At 40.5% G+C, this 18,013-nt stretch overlaps 1 long non-coding RNA gene across 1 annotated transcript; it reads left to right on the top strand.

Annotated features, from left to right (window-relative positions):
* The first annotated feature begins 13,072 nt into the window (after positions 1 to 13,072).
* On the top strand, positions 13,073 to 14,273 carry LOC134298094 (uncharacterized). The gene is made up of 2 exons (XR_010005067.1): positions 13,073 to 13,606; positions 13,693 to 14,273. It is a non-coding gene; the product is annotated as an uncharacterized LOC134298094 (long non-coding RNA).
* The last annotated feature ends 3,740 nt before the right edge of the window (positions 14,274 to 18,013 follow it).

Here is an 18,013-nt window from a genome sequence, read left to right as displayed (position 1 = left end):
CTTCTCGAAGAAACTCCGTGTGGCGGGCTTCTAGGTACGCCATACACTGGCGGCGGAATACGTGGACTTGGGAGGCTTCCCCGAAGAACTTGTTTGACAACGCCAAAGCTGGGAGACAGGCTCCTCGCTCCTTCAAACCCCGAATCTCTCCTTCTTGCTCCCGGATCTTGTCTTGGATCCGGTTAAATTTGTCCTGGGAAATGGTGAAGCTGGGAACCGGCGCGGCCGCTCCGGCTCCTCGTGTCACCGACATATTGGCCTAGGTTGCTTGGTGCTTTGGGTGGCGGAGACAAACTGTCATGCACCAGGGCAGCAGGGCACCAAGAACCCAACACGGAGGCCAATAAAACTATCTAATATCTTTATTAAGGAATTATATAAAAGTAATAAAATCAAGTGGAGAATATAGTTCAGAAGCAGACCTTTCAAATAAGGTCAAATATAGTCCAGAAATGTATTGTCCAATAAATGATATTAGAGTTCAAAGGTAAAATCCAACCGAAACACACACTATTTGCCAAGCAATAGTGTGGGGAACTGTCCAAAGTCTTTCGAGGCTTAAGGTAAATCCGAAGGGAAACTGGAAAACAAGGCTTGAATCTAGGAAGCAAGGTCCGTGGTTTAAAACAAGGCAGGTAGTCCAAAACTTGTCTCAAGAAGCATAATCCGTGGCTAAGAACGAAGCGAGGCAATTCTTGAAAACTTGGAAAGGCAAGGCAAGGAAACTGGATCGCGGACTTGGCAAAGTCCGCACTAGGCTGGGAACATGGAATTCACTCTCGAAGCTGAGCTGTTGTCTCCGCAAAGAACTAACAGAGCCCGATACTTTTATCTGGGTCTCGTTTCCCGCCAAACGGCGTCCAGCGATCCCTTTCCCTAGAGAACAGGGAACGAAAGACCCAGCTTGCAGGTGTAAGACTCCCTGGATTTTCCCAGGGGAAACATGGCTAATCAGCATCTTGCTTGGCAGCAATACGGGCACTCCTCCGAATTCTCTCTCTCGCTCCCCTATCTGCCGAGAAAGACTGTTTTCTCTCAAAGGGAGGTGAGCATTGACCAAGGTCAGTTTTAATTGATTCTTGGACAAGAACTTCAGGCAGCTGGAAAGACTCAGACTCTGGCCAGAAATATGGAGAAAACTCCATGTTTTCATCCTCACCTGTCACAATGTTACTAGGCACAGGACTACAAAGCCCATGAGGCATCACATGTCCAGAATTTCTTTCACCTCAAAGTGGCTTTGCCCATCCACTAGGATAGGAGCAGGGATAGGTACTTCCTTCTGCCACTGCCATTCCTTACAGGCCGGTTTGATAAGACTTCAATGAAAGACATGATGTATTTGTTTTAAGCTATGAGAAAGCTGGAGCCATATTGTGACTGAGTTAATTATATCTAATATGGGGAAAGGCCCAAAAACCTAGGGGCCAATTTTTAAGATGGCTGTACTATTTTTAGAAATTTGGTGGATAAGTACACCCAATCTCCTACTTGGAAATGAGGTTGCTTATCCCTTTTCCTGTGCACAAACCATTTGTAACCCTCTGTGACAGCCTCTAGTGATTGCCAAATCATTGGCCAAGATGCTACCAATTTATCAGCCCAGTCACCGGTACAGTTTTTACTCCCTCTCTGCTCTCCATCTGCAATGCTGGTAGTGGGCGAAATCACAACCTTGTAGCCCTTTAAAAGGGGACAACCCCATTGACAAATGGTCTGAATTTTTATAAGAAAACTCGGCAAAGGGAAGAAAATCCACCCAATCGTACTGTTGATAATTACTGTAACAACTCAAAAATTGTTGATGGGCTTTCTGATGATCCTTTCAGTGGCCCCATCCATCGGGGGTGAAATGCTGAGAGGAGGGCTTGCTCTATCCACAACAGTTTCAAGAATGCCCTCCAGTATGTGGATATGAACTGTTGGCCCCAGTCCTAGCTGACTTGCTTGGGACAGCCATGGAGGTGGTAGACATGAAGTAATAACAATTTAGCCAGCTGCTGGCTAAATTTAGCCAGCTGTTGGTAAGCCTTTGAGAGAGACAAAGTAGGCTTGCTTGGAGAACAAGTCAATGACATTCCATATAGTGTTGTAACCCTTGCTGTCTGGCAATTCTACTATGAAGTCCATGGCTATCTGCTTCCAGGGTTGCCGAGGCTCTGCTACTGTTTGCTATAGTCCTGTGGGTTTCCCCCCTTTTTGTTTAGCTCATGCACAAATTTGGATTTTTTTTGCTAATAACTTTTTACATCTTTCCGATTCCCAGACACCAAAACTGCCGACTGAGTAATTTCAAAGTTTTAGTGTAGCCAAAGTGTCCTGCACTTTTGTGGTCATGGACCTTCACTTTCATCTTTTGCAGAACATATAGTCTACTACCGTGGTACCATAGTCCCTCCCTTTCCACAACAGAGTTCCTATTTTTCAACTATCAGGGGTCCATTTTTGCTTCCTTCCATAATTCTTTAGCTAGGTCTCTTAATTGATGGCCCTCCTCCCTAATCCTTTCCCCTTCTATTTTAGCCTGACTCTGAATTTGAGCTACTAATCCCAAGTGTTGGATCCCAAATACCATCCCAACCACCTGCTCTGGTTCACTAGCATGTTGGGGCATTCTGGAAACTGCATCTGCTAGGCAATTCTGTTTGCATACTATTCTTTCTCCCACACATGCCAACATTTTTCCATGTCTGGAATTTTTTTGATAGATAGGCGCAGGGTACCAACTTTCCCTCAGAAGTTTTCTGCAACAAAACAGCCCCATAGACTGCCTCAGAGTCATCACAATGTATCATGAAAGGCTGGTCTGGCTGGGGATGTGCTAGAATAGGCTGGCTGATAAACCTTATTTTTAGTGTCTTACATGCCTTTTGCCACTCAGGAGTCTGTTTAAACTTTGCTCTTGGGTTCTTTATCTTTTTAGTCTCCCCTTGCCCCTTAGCCTTTAAAAGATCTGTAAATGGCAGGGCAATTCTAGCAAACGCCATATAAAAGTGCCTATAGAAATTGGCAAAATCCAGGAATCCTTGGAGTAGTTTTCTTGTATGAGGGGTCTCCCATGCCAAAAGATCCTGCACTTTACTGAAGTCCATCACCTACCCCATCCTAAGAAATATGGGAGCTCAAGTAGTCTAGTTATTTATTATTATTATTATTATTATTATTATTATTATTATTATTATTATTATTATTATGAAACTCACACTTGGACAACTTGACATAGAGCTGTGCTTCCCATAATTTTGTTAACCCCTGCCTGGTCAATTTTATATGTTCTTCTAATGATGCTGAAAAAAATAATATGTCATCAAGATAGACTAAGACTCCTTTATATAGATACGGATGTAGTACTTCATTGATAAACTGCATGAAGACCCTAGAGGCCCCAGCCAAGCCAAACGACATTACCTGGTACTTCTATGATCCCAGGAGACAATTGAAGGCTGTTTTCCATTCATTCCCAACCCTAATTCTGATTCAGTAGAAGGCCTCCCATAGGTTTAATTTTGTAAAGATTTCCCCTGGGATAAGTGTGATAACATGTCTTGTATCAGAGGTAAGGGATACTTATTGGTGGTGCATATGGCATTTAAACCCCTATAGTCTGTACACAAGTGTAACATCCTGTCCGTTTTTGGCTGAAAGAGTACTGGAGGAGCCATGGGTGAATCTGCGCGCTCAATAAACCCATCTGCCAAATTTTTGTCTATGAACTCTCTACAAAACTACAAGAACAATGCCTCCACCTCTCCCTTCCTCATCTGTCAGCCCTGATTTGCTGAGAGGCATACCAACCTATTTTGCTTCACCTCTCAGCAGGGCTTGATCACAGCTACATCCGAGACTTAAGAATCGAAGGCTCCTTTTGATTCAAATTTTTTATATTGGGAAGGCAGTGAGCAGGTGGGTTGGAACTCGCTTCAAAAGTGCTTTAGATGCTAATTAGATCTGAATGTAATGAACATATGAACAAATCGCACAAGCCTAATAGTCAGCCTTCCATATCTGTGAATTATTATTTATCAATGAATTAAATCATCAATGGAAAACCAAAAGCAAACATTGATTTTTGCCATTGCATTTAAAGCACACCATTGTACTATTCCATTCTGTATAAAGAGACTTGTCCATCCATGAATTTTGATATCTACAAGGGATCGTTTACCTCAGTGTTCACCAAGGATCCACTTAATTGGTTCAAAGAGCTACTTGTTATCATTTTAAGTTTAGAATTAACTATTTACTTTGTCATTCTGAATGGTAAGTATATTACTATGCTTGGTTACTGTTTCTAAAAAGTAAGAGAGGAATGTTTTTCCTATAGTCATCAGCATATGGCATAAAATTAATTCAAGAGATAATCAGAACAAATCACATATTTCTCTTTTAGTGAGGTCATGTCTCCTGAAGTATAAAAGTGGCACAAAAAATTCCACAATTAATCAATTGTCTCCTGTTAAGATACAGCTACAATGTAAGAAGATTATAACATAGGGAAAATGAAACACATATAATGAATTACTTCTATTAGGGTTGTGCAAAGCTTCAGACCTCTGTTTCATAATTCAGGGATTTGTATGATTAGTTAATATAAATCTCCAAATTACTAATCAGAAAGGGACACTCCAAAGCATTTACGAATCAAAACAGCAGCCTCTGAAATTTTCAGAGATTTGTAATGATTTGTTGTTTTGGATGCTGGTGCTGGTGGCAGTGGCTCCTGTTTCCTGAAGTGAGCTGAGGGCCTCACTGCCACTGTCTCCTCCTTCTCTGTCATGGGTTGCTCCCAGAGCCAAGGCTGAGGCTCCTCTCTGAAGTGAAAATGGGTGTGACCAAAGCAATTAGCACAAATGGTAGGTCTGTGAGGGGAAATGACAGTGGCAGAAGGGAGGGAGGCCTAGTAGCCCCTTCCTCCATGCTTTCAGCCTCCCCATAGCATATGTGTGTCTTACCCCAAACTTATATTTTCCAAAATCCCAATCTCTTGCTAAACTTTACAGGCCTTATCTTCCCCTCAGTTTTCTTAAAACTGCAGCTCCGTTCTTCTGGTGCTAGCAGAATTCTGGGAAATATAGTTTGGGAAGACTAGGACCTCTGTAGCAGAATATTCAAAAGCCCCCACCCTAAACTACATTTCCCAGAATTCTGCTCATGCCTAAAGAGCAGGGATACCCATGTTAAAGCCCCGATGTATGCTAATCACATGTGCTTAAATTGAAAAAAAATATTTAAAATCATTGCATAGACTGATTTTTCTGAGATATTTTGCTCTGCTCATGTTGTCTCACTGTTCCACAATTTTAGTGGATACCTCTTGTAGTTTTGAAAAATCATTTTTAAATTGAAAAAAAACTTTTAAAAATATCTAGAAATCAGTAGGTGAACAACTCTTTCTAAAACTTTGCAGGATTGATGCCCTGCTTATGTTGTCTCATTGTGCAGAAATTCTTGGGGATACGTTTGGTAGTTTTTTCAAAAAAATGTTTGTAATTTTAAAAAATATCCTAGAAATTATTGGATGACTGAAACATTCTGAACCTTGGCAGGTGTAAACTCATAAATGTTGTCTACAAGTGTGCCTAGTTTAATCCAGATAGCCATAAAAATGACAGAGAAAAAAACCTCAAAATTTTCCCCATTGCCACTAATGGAACTAATCTTAATGAAGCAATTATAAAGCTTTGGAGATTCAGATAATGAATCAGAACAGGATCCACCCTGAATCTTTACAAATTGAAGAAGGGGGCATCCAAATCTCCAAAATGAATTACTAATTGAATTTCAACCATTTTGCACACCTCTAATTTCTATGTTATGGTATTCCTTAAATGGAAATACTCTGTTTTTCACATAATCCTGGATTTCAGCCTCAATTAGTTAATTATATTCTAACATCTGGAGGGCCTCAAATTGCCCCTCCCTGAACAAGGCCGTAGTATTCACTGGTAAAATATTTGAAAGAAATTATGCAAGCAAAAAAGGTAACTCAAACCTACAACACATCTTTATTGACTGATGTTACCTGGTTTTACCTAATGAATGAATATATACCAATATTTGACACCACTCTCTTTTAAATTGTATTTTAAAAACCCAAAATGAATAGTATGCATTTCTTTATTTCCTGATAGAAAATATATGCAGTCTATTGCTGTTTTGGATTTTAACATGAGTGTTCCTGGAGATAATGACTTAATTTTCTTTAGTAGCATATGCTTTGAAAATATTCATTATAATAAAAAATAGAGAAAGAAAAACTAATTATTAAAACACAGTCATATAATGCCACACTTCATTCAGCTTAATGAGACACTTTCTGTAATACACTTTACTCCAAAGCGATGTTTTCACTCTATCCATTAGAAGTATTAACATTATTTTAATTTTACTGCTTTTGTTTTGTTACATGGAAACTTCCTTAACTTCAATTTCTACTTTTATCATGTTTATCTTCCTTCTATTAGAAAAACAAATTATCTTATTTTAAGACAATCCTATTCAGGTCATACTGTCTTAAACAATTATGTGAACAAGTGGGAATGTTAAACATTAGTTGAAGTACAAACACTTGCATTTCCTGGATAAAAAGTTATTGACTGGTGTGTCTTCTGAAAGGGGTTTGCAGTAATATAATATAGAACTGAAAATAAAATTTAGTCTGAATTTTTATTTGTTTGCATCCGTTTCTCTGATTATCTGGGCACATATTATTTAAGCAGTTTTGCTTACATAGAAATTGCTTTATAGCAGGCAATATCATTGTTTTGTCTAGTTCTGTACTGTCTATAGTGGTTCTCTGCAGATGTGGATTGTTTCCAGCACTATTTGTATTAGCATAAAGTTGAATAAGCTCAGGGATCACATTAGCCATTCAGGAGACAAATTATGAATGAAAGTAAAGGAGAACAGAGTATATAGGTTTGGGCAACAAAAAAAGCCCTCCAGATGTTGTTGAAATGCTAGAAATAAAATGTTATTTTATTTTATTTTATTTTGTGTATTGTTGGAATGTTTTAAGTTTATGTTAAATATATTGTTGTTGTTCGGGCTTGTCCCTGTTGTGAGCCGCCCCGAGTCCCTTCGGGGAGATGGGGTGGGATATCAAAATAAAGTTTATTATTATTATTTATTATCTCATAATCCCACATCATTGGTCGTGCTGGTAAAGCATTTTGAGAGGTGAGCTACAACAACATCAGAAGTCTTTTTAAAAAGAGCAGCAGCAACCTGCTTCATGGAAACTTCACGAAACACTGCCTTGTTACAGTTGAGAAACTGAAAAGCAGGCAAGGGAACTTTATGTTATTAATTGTATTTTGTATGCTTGGAAACACATTAATTCTGTTTCAGAACATGACTGAACAAAATTGTGTGTGTGTGTGTATATACTGAGTGCACAGAAACAAGACAGTTTATGGGGGAAATTGAATATATAAGGAAAGAACTGACAAGAAAGATCTATCAGTCATGTGCTTTTCCTTCCACTCAACTCACAGATCCTGCAGATTTGAGACTGTAAAAGAAGACATCGCTTGGTAAGCAAAATAGCTGAGCATAAACACATTGGAGTTACTCCACCAGCAAGGAAACATGACTTCATACAAATCTTTTATTGATTTACTATTAGTCAATAAAAAGAATTCAAATTTTAAGCTTCCACTTAGTATCCAAACATCATACCCTACGCCTAAAGAGTATAAGTAAGAAAAAGTTAAGGATGCCTAATCAAATAACAGCGATCTAGGATAAGCGGTTTCCTATAATTTCTTGAAGAATAGGAAGCCACCCTGACTTTGAAAATGAAACCACAATTGTACATGAAAGCAGGATTTAACAATATTGATGTTGGAGATGTTAAAAACATTTCTGGACAAATCATTAGTGATTGCATGGCCCATTAACTCTTCTTCCTACCTCACAGAATTTTCAAATGTGAAAACAAGATTGTTTCATGACAGCTAAGGATAGAAGGATAGAAGTCTTTTTAGTCCTTGTGTTAGAAGACAGAAGAGCCATTTTCTTTCCACTCATATGCCACAGATCTTTTCATGAGATTAAGACATAAGAGGAAAGGGTTCATATCCTTCCCCTCTACACATACACAATGGATCCAATCCTGGTCAGAAAACCAGTATTTATTATTTGCAGTTATTCGAGGGTTCACACAGTTTCAAGCTACATTTTTGAGTCATTTTTTTTCTGGCCAAAAAAAAAAAGGGCCTGGGGCAGTTAACAGACATGAAAGAGGGAAGTAAACTGGGTTCACGTGTTTTCTCATTTTCAATGAGAAACCATACCTCAACGCAAAAATCAATCCTGGGTGGAGTGTTTTTGGGCCATGAATAAAAAACCTCCGGGTCACTCTATCATCAAAAGAATCATCAGTTATTATAGATTCAGCTCCAGGGTTTCATTAACTGAGTCTGTCCATCTGAAATGTGGTCTTCCCATTCTGAGAGAAATGCATAATATAAATCCAAAAGATAACTTATTTTCTCTTTCCCTACATTACCAAACATAATTGTCCTTTTTAGTGAGACATGTCTTGACATATGTCTAACAAACAAGAGTCTCAATGTAGCTTTCCCAACCATACATAGATAATATTCAGTTATATAACTTTACATTTCAGGATCTTTTCTAGTTCCTTCATGACTGCCCTTCTATGTCATAGTCTTCTTCTGATTTCTTGATTGTAATCTGCATTTTGATTAATGACTAAAAAATCTTTCACTATGTCAATGTCTTCGTTTTCTATTTTAAAGTTTTGTAAATTGCCAGTGGTCTTTATTTTTGTTTTCTTAATGTTCATCTGTAAAGTTGTCTTTGTACTTTCTTCCATCACTTTTTTTTCAGTGTGGTGACATCTCTTAACTGTACTTTACTATTTACTAGGGATGGGCGAATATTCGGAAAACCTCATTTATCGTAATAAATTCGTTATTTAAAATAGATCCGAAGGGGTTTCCGAGATGGTTTGGCGCTTTGGAATTAACCTTCCAATTTGAAGCGTTGGTGCCCATGCCTCTAAATACCTTCAGATAACCTTCGGATATATGGGAAAGTGTTTTAATTCAACCAACCTTTGCTATTCAGGAGAGAAATCCCCCATCCCGGTTTGGAGTGATTGCTCTTAAACTGGCTTCCAGAAGTGGTGAGACTAGATCTTCATCTTCCCGCGCTTAGCTTGCAAAAGTGGAGGGAGGATTTCCCTTGCAAACTACTTCGTCTTCCCCCACTTAAACCCAGGCTTGCAGAAGGGAGAGAGCCTAATAATTGTAGGGCTTTGCCTCTGCAGGATCTCCTTTGCAAAACCTCTCCTGCCTTTGCAAGAAACTTTAAGTGAGGAAACGGGAGAAAGCAGGGGGATCTGTCAGGACCCAGGCTACAGAACACCAATAACCATGCGCAGAGGGCGGATTCTATCTAATATCTTTATTAAAGGAATATATAAAGTCAATAAAAACAAGTGAAGAATATAGTTCAGAAGTAGACCTTTCAGGAAAGGTCAAATATAGTCCAGGAAAATAATGTCCAATATGCGATATTAAGGTCCAAAGTTATAATCCAATAACCGAAACACACACTTTGCCAAGCAATAGTGTGGGGAGATGACAAGGTCTTTTAGTCCATTGAAACTTGACAACAAGGCTGGAAAACAAACTAGATTCTTGGCTAAACAAGACTTGATACGAGGCAACCAAGAAACAAGAACAAGGTCCGTGGCGAGGTCCGGGGAACAAGGCAGGCTTGGAACTTGGTCCTGGAAACAAGGAACTGGAGTTGTGTAGTCCACACACGATCTCACTCCTCAAGCTGACGAGTTGACTCTGCAAGGTTTCCTTCGCGGCAAAACACCTAAATAGGGTCTCGTTTCTCGCCAGAAGAACACTTTCCCTGGAGAACTAGAAGTGAAACCCAACTCTGTCCAGATGCATGACTCCTTAGAATTTCCCAAGGGAAGCAGACCTAATCAGCTAATTGTTTGGCTGCGATTCTGAGGCTCCAGCGATTCGCCTCCCTAGCTCCTCTATCTCTATTATAATTGTCCCTTCGAGAATATGGGGGAGAATTCTGCCCAAGGCTTGTTTGGCTGACTTCTGGAGGGCAAACATCCTCCAGGTGCAGGGGCTCCGATTCTGGCTGAACCGGTGAAAATCCCATGTTTTCCTCCTCGTCTGCCACAATAGTACTGGGAACAGGACTACAAGGCCCATGAGTCATCACAGGATCAATCCCAATGTGCTGGCAAAACCCCAAACTAGAATTCTCCACCCAATGGGCAGGGAAAGCAAACTAACTATCACCCTGCTAAGGATTTTCCACAGTTCCTCCTTATTATTTTAAATTACCCTGATAGTATTATTATTTTATTATGACACAGCAAAAAAGATAGATATGCTGGATTTCATATCACAAAATCACAAATTGAACACTTCCCAAGTGTCTAGGACTGTGTGATGTATTTTCGGATGATGCGCGCAGATCCCAGCAGGGTGGCCTTTTGCAGTTGGCAGATTGTAATTTTGTCAATGTCTATTGTTTCCAAATGCCGGCTGAGATCTTTTGGCACGGCACCCAGTGTGCCGATAACCACCGGAACCACTCGGTGCCATCTTGATGTGGTGGTGGGGGGGGGGGGCTTAACCATCCCGAGGACGCTGAGGGCTGTGCTGGCGGTAGTGTAACTACTAGGCTTGATCGATCCATGAAAAATTTGATTCTAAACTCGTTTCAAAACTAGAGGGGGCAGTTTTTCGTTTTTGTTGCTATTTACGAATTTTGTCCCCAAAATTTTTCGAAATTAACGAAAATTCGTTATTTTCTAAATTAATTCGTTAATGGCGGACGCGCATGCGCAATTCCCAAAAACAGCACAGAGGGAGAGGACTTTACAGGACTCTCCCACCCTCATTTTTTGAGTGATCTTCTTCAAACTTGGTACAGTGGTAGAACACATTTAACACTGATAGCTCACCAAAATGTGGAACGTTTCCCTTATCCTCTGATTTTTGGTGAATTTTCATAGCTTTTATAATAAACCATTTTTTAATAATTGCAGAAATCTGTTCCTGGTTTGAAAGTCTTATTTCCTGTTAAATTGGGTTGTCTTTACTGTGAAAGTCATTGTTCTACTTCAGAAACTTTGTTTTTGTGGCTGAAACTTTGTTAAATTGGTGTGTGTGTGATATATACTGTGTATATATATATATAGTCCCTGCATAATGTGTGTGTGTGTGTGTGTATAGGTAAAGGTAAAGGTATCCCTTGACGTTAAGTTCAGTCATGTCTGACTCTGGGGGTTGGTGCTCATCTCCATTTCTAAGCCCAAGAGCCAGTGTTGTCCATAGACACCTCCAAGGTCATGTGGCCGGCATGACTACATGGAGTGCCATTACCTTCCCGCCAGAGCGGTACCTATTGCTCTACTCACATTGGCATGTTTTCAAGCTGCTAGGTTGGCAGAAGCTGGAGCTAACAGCGGGCACTCACTCTGCTCCCGGGATTTGAACCTGGGACCTTTCGGTCTGCAAGTTCAGCAGCTCAGTGCTTTAACACACTTCGCCATCGGGGCTCATGTATATATAATATACATACACACAATGTGGAGAATATGTGGAAAGGTAGATAGATAGATAAGTTGGGAGCCACAGCGAAGGCACCTTCCTGGGAGCAAGGTCTAATAATAATAATAATAATAATAATAATAATAATAATAATAATAATAAATCCCTTACAATATCCAAGATGGGTACCATTATTGGCAGAGAAAGCCAAGCTGTAGGAGTTGAAATCCAATCATTTATCCTCCCTATAGAATCAATTTTATATGCATTTTTAGCTACAGAAAAGCTAAAATCAGGACAGTAAAAGAACAACACCCAAAAAATGGGAATTCCAGACAGGAAACAATCAGGGCCAGCTAATACCTCCCAACAAAGATTCCCCCAGGTAGGAAGCAGCCAGGCTTTGAAGCTGCAAGGCTATTCAATGCTAATCAAGGTGACCAATTGCAACATTCACACTTGCCTCCCACAGACAAGAGTTCTTTCTCCCACCCTGGACCTTCCACAGATATATAAACCCCACTTGCCTAGCTTCGCACAGACGTCAAAACCTCACCGCCGGGCCCCTCTCTGTCTCTCTCGGTCTCTCCATTCCCGGCTCCATCCGCCGCCTTCCCGCCTCACAGAGAGACACCAGGCCTGAGCTGAGGCGAGGCGGTGGCGGCCATTTCCCCCCTCCGTCTTCCTCCTCCTCCTCGGCCTCCTTCCCCCTCGCCCCCTCCCATTGGCTGAGCCCGTGACGCCCCTTTTGCTGAGGGGCAAAAGGAAAGGGCCTGAATGGTGGGAGTTTGGGAGATTTGCAAAAGCTGTTTTTTCCTAACGAAAAAAACGACGACATAACGAAAAACGGCCTCTCGCGATTCGAAACCGCGATATCCAGACGTGTGGACAACCAATGCTTCAAAATTGCTTCAAAACAAACGAAAATAACGAATTAATAACGGTTAACGGGAAAAACGAATTATTTGAGCAAGCCTAGTAACTACCAGCAGGTCCAACCAAGCCAGAGAGGCCTCAGCTGAGGAATGGAACCAGAGCACCTAACCCATTAGCATTATGGAGAATCAAACCAAAAAGAAGTCTATACTGGCTCGGTTGTCGCCCAAGATAAAAAGGACCATGGTGGATGCTGCTGATTCTGGACATCCATCAATAAGTGGGCTATGGAATCATCAAAATCCAAATGAACAGTCATAGAAGCGGCAAAAATATACAATGCCAGAAAACTGCATTATTATTATTATTATTATTATTATTATTATTATTATTATTATTATTGGCACCCCGCTTTTCACACACGTGAGTCCCTTTCCATCTCAGATCTAGAGAGAAAAGTGGGGTTCCAATAATAATAATAATAATAATAATAATAATAATAATAATAATAGGGTAATTTAAATATATATATACTAGAGAAGTGTTGTGAAGGCCCCCCCCCCCCCATTCTGGGAAGGGAAAAGGTTGCATTTTAAATCTATATTTTAGTAGTATTCCTGTTATGGTTGAGCCTTCGGGCTCCGGTAATAGGAGAAGGGGTCATAAGACTCCTCGAGAGTCAGACTCCTTCGAGGAGCGTGAAAGGAAGCGGCTCCGGGATTTGTTTACAGAACTGACAGATGAGGATTCCTTTGAGGGCTTTTCTCAGGGTTTGGAGGAAGAGATGGCCAGCTCGGAGGAGGACGACATGGAATGGACTCGTGTGAGAGAGGATTTGGGTGTTGGGGAAACAGGCAATGAAAGCATGGGAGGTGTTTGGCGGGTTGCAGGATCAGACCCATGGACTGGCTGGAGGGATGGAGCGGGATCCACAGCTGGGGATGCTGTGGGGCGTAGTCAAAGGTGCTTAAGCTCTGATGAGGATGATGATGTTGGGGCGTCTGGAATTGGGATGGCAGCTGACAGCGATGATGAGCTTGAACTGGGATAAAATGGGGTTTGGGATCAATGCCTAATTGCGTTGGGCAAGGTAATCTGGACGGAGGCTTGGGCTTTTTGTTTGGGAACTTCCTGAAGACGGGTGTGATTCGTTGCCTGGATACGTAAGTTTACCAAGGACACTGGGCATAGACGGAGGGAGGAACTGTGTGGGGTTTTTCTCTGTGCAACTTGTGTTTAATCTCGATAGCTTGATCTCCGTCGTCTTTTTGACGGGCAATACCTTCTCGCACTGAATTGACGCTGGACTGATTGACTTCGATTCCGGATTATCCCTTCTGCTGACTACTGGTGAGACCTCTGGATTTCTTGACGACTTCGCTTGGCTGTAGACCTCTGGACCGGATTGGGACCCTGCTGACTGCCGTTACCCTGACTGCTGTGCCTGGACCTGGATATCGTTGGACGCTGAACCCTAAATTGGATCCTGACTACGACCACTCTTTTCGCTTGCTGCAGGAAGGAATAAACAAGCCTGGTTTATTCCCCTGCTGTGTCTGAGTAGCAGAGAGGAATCTGCCACCAGCCTGTTGTTTACGTTTTGTTTCCTGCTGATTCTCCTTTGTTTGCTTTGTTTGCCAAGCTGAAGTAAGCTCTTTTATTTAATCCGGATTATACTTCTGTTTAACCCGGTTTATTCCTTTGAACCGTTTAAGCTCAAGCTGAGCTGTTTTTTGTTACTTTTCACACTGAAGTTAAGTGTTTGCCCTGTTCTTTGTCTTTTACGGGCGTTTTTGGTTCTGTAACCTCAATAAACTGAGTTTTGTTTTACTTGCTGGCGTTCTGTCTCTGACAATTCCTGTGTATGTGACACGTGTAAGTCCCATCCACTCCTGAGCGCAGGAAGAAACCCACTCCTAGATCATCTTCTCACATATTTGTACTCTAATTTCTTGATACATTTTGTTCAAAAATGAAAGAATTCTCACTTCATGTTTAAAAATCAAATAGATGGTATAAATTAGGTGTATAGAATAATCAACTATCACATAAACATTAACCATATGGCTGTATTAAAATGCAAATGGCAATGGAAACACAGAACAAATATTCCTTATAGTACTTTCAGAATTTCTCTGGAATGGCCACATTTTCATAAATTTGTAATACACACACACATAATATTTATTGACTCCTATGATCCTCTTCCAAATTTTATCATGGAAAAGAAACAAAACAAAAGACAGAAAAATCACTATTTGCTAATATTCTGGAAAATCATGGATTGGTTGGACTTCGTTTTATGGATACTAGTTCTTATGGTTATTTATCTTTAATGGTATCAGTTGCAGTGTGCATCTCAATACCAGATGCTGGGGAACAACAACACAGAGAACTCTTGTCCTCTCATCCCAGCTGCATCTGATTGACTACTATGGGAAACATGAGGATGGAAGCTATGACCTCTAGTCCTACAGCTTTCTTTCTTAGGGTGATGAAGATTTCCTTCATCTCTGACAGCAGCATGATAAGAGATACCTGCAGTTCTGTCAAGGAGATTCAAGACTGCATATGGAAGATATGGTTCTCTATAGTCACTATATATTAATAAGTCCTAGAATCTTTTCCACAGATATATTTGTTCAGTCACAAAGATCAGAAATGACTAGTAATGACATGTGCTTTTTTTGAAGACACTGTTGAGTTAATACTAATAAAATGCAAAGAAAACTGATAAGAAAGCAAGAACCTGTCACACTTTCCTAGATATCACAAATATCTTTTTCTCACAGCATTCAAACTAAGAGAGTGAAAGAAATCACGAGTGGTATTTAAAAGAATAAATTACCACTGATTTTTCTGCATTCATTTCTTTCCAGTAATTGCACCTGCCATCATTAGATAATAAATCAGCAAAGTTCACATGCTTTATGGCTCCTTAATCAATTTTGAATACAAAAAAGCACTGAAAACTACCAGATCTATGAAGTCTGAGAGGCTACTAATAATATACTGTACATTCTCATGTATAAGTCTAAAAATATTATTTTAAAAAATGATAAAAAACTGGATCCACTTATCCATGGGTCAATGTAAATATTGTACCTTAAGTCCTTTTTAAAAAGGAACCATCTCTGGATAGAATGATGAAAGATGACAGTTTAGTCATTTCTGGAAGAACCTAAAAGAAGCACTGATTCAGCCACTCTCTTCATTATGGTGCTATTTCTGACTCTTCTGAATGCCTGGATAAGAAAATGGTGTCTGGCAATGGCCAAGAATGTTTGGTCCTCTGAGGCAGCAGTGACACTTTCCCTTCTCTGCAAAATGAGACTCAATTTATCCTTGAGTCAAAGAAAAATCTATAATTCTGTTTCCAAAACCTGCATGAAGTCAGCTTATACATCCATGTACACAAATATTTATGGTAATATAAAGTCTTCCCACCATGGTGTGGTATCACTGTGTAATCTATGCATAGATCCCATTTCTTAAGAAAAATGCCACTGATACATCAATGGCAAAACCAATGCCCAACAATGTTCAGCATTTCTGAGGGCAAAGCTCAGCATAAAAACTATTCATTCACCCAACAGTTGACACAACAAAGGAAACTAGCATGCTGCCTCCTGTTTTGTTGGCAACCAGTTCAAAACAGTACTCTATATATATATAAAAAACAGTAACAGAAAAGGTCAATTTTGAAATCCAAGGACAGAACACCTTGTATTCTGTCCTTGTATTATACTTCAGTATAATGTTAGGAGCCCCAGTGGTGAAGTGTGTTAAAGCACTGAGCTGGAGACCAAAAGGTCCCAGGTTCAAACCCCGGGAGCAGCGTGAGCGGCCGCTGTTAGCTCCAGCTCCTGCCAACCTAGCAGTTCGAAAACATGCCAATGTGAGTAGATCAATAGGTACTGCTCTGGCAGGAAGGTAACGGCGCTCCATGCAGTCATGCCGGCCACATGACCTTGGAAGTGTCTACGGACAACGCTGGCTCTTCGGCTTAGAAATGGAGATGAGCACCAACCCCCAGAGTCAGAGATGACTGGACTTAAAGTCAGGGAAAAGCCTTTACCTTTTCCTCTTTTAATGTTGGTTTATCTAGGGTAAAATAAGAGATATGAGAAATTTATTGTATCAGTTTTTCTCACCAGAATCCTATATAACCTGTTACATTAAGTTAATTTACATATATCTAGCCAGGTAGAAGAAGCACTAAGAACCCCCTTTACTGAATTAGAAAGTTGTGTTACAGAACATTGGCAAAAGCGCCCGATGTGCATTGGTAGCCAATGAGCATTGAGAGCTAAGTAAAGTATCCCATTGTGTATGTTTTACTAACTGTTGAACCTAGTAATATAACAGCATCCTTCCACTGGATGAAGTCCTTATCAGACTGCCCAATTGTAATTCCTGTAGACATAAATCAACTTATTGAAACATGACCCCACCAGAATTTCTGCTCCTGTTACTATGTTTACATTTTATCTAATCTGCATCTCCTGGACCAAACATAGGGTGCATCTACATGGGCAACGTAATGTGGGGTCAACACAGAGTAACAATACTCCAGACTGGCCCTACTGGCAGCTACACTGCCTGCCTCCATTACACTGCATGGGCAGGACAGAGTCCAGACTGTCCAGCAGGACCAAGCCCAGTTCAACACCACTGGATGGCCACACTGGATGTACAATGGGATACTTGTGTCGTTTTTTAAAAAATTCCCATAGCTTCTGACCATCAACAAAGGTGTCTGAATGACTTGGAAAAGAGAGGAAGGCAGTCAGAGGTGACACCCCCCCCCCCCATCCTCTCCAAGTTGCTTGGATACCTTTGATGACACCAACAAAGGCACCAAGCAATGGCCAGGAAGCTCTTGGGCAGACTCTCATGATAGCTACAGCAACAGCAGCAAAAGACATAGGTAAGGGATTTCATATTTTCCTCATGCTGCAAAGCTTGAAGAAAGTGGGATGGTGGCACTGGCCCATGTGAACTGTAGGGTCCAACTGAAGTGTAGAGTGCTCTGGACTTTTGGGCAAATACAGAGCGCCCCCAACTTTACCTAACATGGAGCAAAATTATGTTAAGCAGCTGTGCCCCACAATAGAGGTAAGCTAACCCTATGCAACATGTAAATGCCACAGAGTGAACGCTCACCCACTTTGAGGTATATGGGCCATGTAGATGTGCCCTTAAAAACAGACACAATTAGAAACAGACACAATGCACTTAGAGGAAGGAAAGGAAGAAAGTGTTGGAAATGGATTTAATCAATCTCCCTCTGCCTTAGATGGATAGACAAAATTCATCATGTAGAAAGAATATAATTATCTGTGATCTGTGTCATAATGAATTATTTGTATTTAAAGTTGTATGCACTTCATATTGGTTCTGTGAGATCTTCTAAGCCAACATAATCAATGTGATGAAGAACAATCCCATTTGATGACCATTGACCAGACAACTATGTCAAGTGAACTTTTAGTGCCTTCCTGTTTAATTCTTCATCACACTTTCAGTTTCAAGAATCACTTCAGAAATGCCTTTAACTAATGTTCCTA

The sequence above is a fragment of the Anolis carolinensis genome, chromosome 3 (genome assembly GCF_035594765.1).
Source record: "Anolis carolinensis isolate JA03-04 chromosome 3, rAnoCar3.1.pri, whole genome shotgun sequence".
NCBI classification, from domain to species: domain Eukaryota; kingdom Metazoa; phylum Chordata; class Lepidosauria; order Squamata; family Dactyloidae; genus Anolis; species Anolis carolinensis.
Note: the sequence above shows the minus strand (reverse complement) of the source record. Positions and strands in the feature narration are given on the sequence as shown.